The 4,382-nt window shown below is 34.5% G+C and overlaps 1 long non-coding RNA gene across 1 annotated transcript; it reads right to left on the bottom strand.

Moving 5' to 3' along the window:
- Window positions 1-223: 223 nt before the first annotated feature.
- Window positions 224-672, bottom strand: LOC141402266 (uncharacterized). Its single transcript, XR_012412577.1, has 3 exons — window positions 551-672; window positions 399-477; window positions 224-329 (listed from the first exon to the last, which is right to left on the bottom strand). It is a non-coding gene; the product is annotated as an uncharacterized lncRNA (long non-coding RNA).
- Window positions 673-4,382: the final 3,710 nt, after the last annotated feature.

The following is a 4,382-nucleotide window of genomic DNA, read 5'->3' as shown; positions in this document are numbered from 1 at the left end:
GCACGACCACTTGGGCGACAGTGGAAGCGAAGATGTCGTCGACGACGACTTCGAAGACAAAAACCCTACTTTTCGTTAACGATCCTCTTGAAGACAATGTCTTGTAGTTTGTCACCAATGACCCTCCTTGAGCTAATTTTATTTACATAAATAAATATGTTTTTAATATTTTTTATTTCATTAACATACAAAATACAACATTTATGTACATATAAAAATTTAACACATAATATAAAAGCATTTTGGCGGCAGTGTGGTCTATAATCCAGAAAGGCCCAAGACCCCATTTAACAACAACTCCTACGACAGCAAGACTTTTTAGGCAAAATCTGCAAATAATAAAACATTATGCGCAATCTTGGGATGTATAAATTTATGTATGTCATTTACACACTTACCTTTAATTGTTTCCACGATCGCGTTCCACTATAATAGACTCCAAATAAAGAATTCAAATTCTATGTTGATTGCTTCATCCTATGTTAAAGAAACAAACAAAATCATTATTTTAAGGTTCATGTGTATGTCAGTCATTCTATTTCTCACTTACCCCCAGCTGTTTAGAAAAATGTCGCGAATTTTTAATTCAAACTGTAATGTTTGACCGATTTCAGTCGTGTTGAAATATTAACAATTCCTAGATATGTGTACAATTATTTCATAGCATATTTTGTTTGATTATTTTTGTTTTTTTCTGGTGACACATTGCAAGAAATTGTCATGCATCGTGTCGTGCACGACAATTTCGGAAATTTCATCAACGAATCGTCGACGAAAATGTCATCGAAGACTCGATTTTCTATTGGGAAAGAGCTGTGTAAAAATTGAACTGTAAGTTTGACATACTTAAGCCGTTTCGGCAATGTTCGTGGATTCACATTACCGCCATTTGATTTCCTCATGACCTGTAGTTCGGAAATCCGAACATATAGCATTTTGGCTTCACCGGCATTAAAGCCAACAAAAGCCTCTTAAAAAGATAGTGTTAAGGGAAGTAAGCTTTCATATGTTGATGCTACATAAAGATCGTCCTAGGGAAAGTTATGAGTTAATCCACGATCTACATCTTTCTCTTTATGCAATTTCAATAAAGTCGGCGTTGGCGAAATCACAACAGTGGCGAAACTGTCTTATTTTATCCTACATAGTTAACACTTATCTAAATGTCTTAAAAAGATTTTTCTCAATAAGGCGGAAATTAGTTTCTGTACCGTCCTTATTAAATTAACATATGTTCATATAAAAACGCCGTTGTTAAAAAATTCAGCAAAATATTGCAATAATGAACTGTCGTTAAGTCTTAACAACTACTTTTTTTTGGTTGTTAACTTAACAATAATTTTCGGTAATTAACGACAAAATTTACCGACAAAAATTGTTAAAATTGATTTACAGAATAGCACATACCGAGAATTATCGTTAACTACCGACATTCGTCGTTAATTCTGTCGTTAAGGAGTTACAGAATCGCACTACAGGAAATATCAAGAAACAAAACGTGTTGGTTTCAACACATTTTCCCCATATTTGTATACCCTCCACCATATGGAGGGTATAATTAAATTTGCCATTCCGTTTGTAGCACATCGAAATATTCGTCGGAGACCCTATATTATTGATCAGCATAAAATTCTATGTCGATTTAATCATGTCCGTCTGTCCGTCCGTCCGTCTGTCTGTTGAAATCAAGATACAGCTCGAAATTTTAAAGATAGAGAGTCAATATTTGGTACAGAAGTTTTTATTCTTTGCAGGATGGTTGGTATTGAAAATGGGATATATCGGTCCACGTTTTGATATAGCCCCCATAGAACGGTTCCTCCCGATTTTCGGTATTTTTAAGGTTTTAGCTTCATTATACTACCAAAATGGCTGAAATTTGGTATTTAGTTATCGTCGGGTGTATAAAACTTTCCACCTGAAATTTGCTGGTATAAGTCCACGCATTCATATAGCCCCCATAGAACGGTACCTCCCGATATTCGGTATTTTGGAGGTTTTAGCTTCATTATCCCACCAAAATGTCGGTATAGGTGCACGTTTCGATATAGCCTCCTAGAACAATACCTCCTGCTTTTCGTAATTCTGAAGGTTGTGACGTCAATATCCCACAGAAATGACTGAAATTGGTATTTTGTCTTCTTCATAAACGAAAGGAAACTAATTGTTCATTTTACTTCAATACAACTCGTGGGGTAGGGTATAACAAGTTCGGCCAGGCCGAACTTAACGTCGTTCTTACTTGTTTATATTAAATTAATTTGATGGTCCATATTATTAGATCTTGACTAAGACACTTCATAAAATAGAAAAATATTAATATTGTATAAAAAATATTAATAGTTCCCGACTTATTAAATGGGGAACCTAAGTTTTAAGGATTGCAAAACTTGTTTGAATATTAGTCCCAATGTACATTAGGCAAGTTAATTGCGGCAAGTCTCAGTTTGTTGCAGAGACACGTAAGGGGTATGGAAGTGGAAAAAAGTTGCTCGTACCGGCAATTCTCAGGCAATTCCTTTTATATTTTTCGTTTTTGACATTATTTCCAATGTTTTGAAAACGAAACTTGCCAAAACAGAATTGCTTGTATAAACGAAAGAGGCATGTTTAAAAGAGAACGAGAAAAATTGCCGAAAGGAAAATGCCTTAATGTAAATTGGGACTTACTATGTATATTTGTACGTATATACACAAAAACATTTTCCATCTCTTGAAATAAATTTTCATCTTGTTTTCGTTATTTTCGGTTAGGTTTCTTTTTATAACGTATCAAGTTGAAAATTGCAGACTGGTTTCGGAAATAGTGTTTTCCTCATTACAAACATACCTAATATTAGAAAAGTCATCTTCAAAAATTGTGAATCATTATCGCCGCATGAACATTAAGGCGCTAAAATCTAACTTCGAACTTAGTTGGAATAGCGCGCTCACATTAACACAAGATTACCACTTCACGCTGAGGAGGAACCTTTGTTTCTTGCATGTTACTTACTATTCACAAAAACGCAATCATTGATTATGTATGTTAAAACAAAAACATTTCGTTTGTAGATTAATTAAATTTTCTAATGAATCATGCGTAGGAAATTATTGTTGTAGTTCGGCAGCAAAAGATCACTGTTAGCCAATTGAAAGAATGAAAGGCTGCTAGGTCATTGGTTACGGTGTGCGCGATATTGGATCCGTCAGTTGAAAATTTGTCAAATCATTTCGACAACTAATTAAATTCATGTTTTGCTTTAAACTTTCCGATTCACTTGATCTCGTGAAGAAGTCTACCTACTAGTCGGTAGTACCACAAATATCAAATTTGAATTCCAATCAATGGGAGGCACTGGGATTCAAATAATATGTTTTCAGTTGCAAGCATTTCAATGAGAAATTCCACAGCATGCCAAAATATTGAACTATTTTTATGAGAATGGTATATTTATTTTTATAAAGGTACCCAAAATCATAAAACTGGAAGGATCGCGTGGATGTGGACAATATACTGGGTAGGTAAATGTTTTTTTTTGGTAACTTACATTTAGCAAAAAAGAAATGTTTGTAGTTTTAGTTTATATCGACACATATCACCTATTCGTCATATAAAGCCCAATATGGTCAAAGTTGTTCCAAGCCATGTCTGAGTTTGGTATTCCTGAAAAATTAATAAGCGGAATATACAGAATAACATTAACTGATACACGATCAGCAGTTAAAATAGGAAAGAAAGTCTCCGATACCTTCAATACCAAACGGGGTTTCAGACGAGGTGACAGTGTATTGTGTGACCTATTTATCATCCTGCTGGAAAAGGTCATACGAGGTGGTAATGTGGCGTACGCAGGTGACATCGACATCATAGGTCGAACAAAACGAGCCTTAACAGCCATCTTTGGAAAAATTAAAAAAAGTCTGCCAAAGTGGGTCTGACAGTAAACGCCGAAAAACCAAGTTTATGGTATCAACGGGCAACACGTCCAGTAGACTCGGACCAACCGTGGACGTCGAAAACTACAAATTTGAAGTAGTAATGATTTAATTTACCTCGGCACCGCCAAAAATAAAACAAACAATAGGTCTGTACGATAACCCAAACATTTTTACAAATTTGCACAAACTTTTACAAAGTGCTGTTCGATAACAAACTTGTAAAGTAAAAGAGAGGCGAATAGAGAGAGAATTTTTGAGGGTTCTGCGACTGAGAAGTTACAAGTTTTTGTAAAAATTTTCTTGTTAGAATTTGCAAGTTGGAGCAGTTGATTTAAATACAAATGTTTTCTGATTGATTTTGTACTTCTAGGCAAGAATATAACAAACATTTGGTTATTAAAAAATACAAATTTCAAAACAGAAGAAATTACTAAATAAATTATGGAAAACGACTTATTTTG

Source organism: Musca autumnalis, unplaced genomic scaffold (assembly GCF_047663935.1).
Source record: "Musca autumnalis isolate F117 unplaced genomic scaffold, ASM4766393v1 scaffold_4, whole genome shotgun sequence".
Taxonomy (NCBI): domain Eukaryota; kingdom Metazoa; phylum Arthropoda; class Insecta; order Diptera; family Muscidae; genus Musca; species Musca autumnalis.
This window is presented reverse-complemented; position numbering and strand designations above follow the sequence as displayed.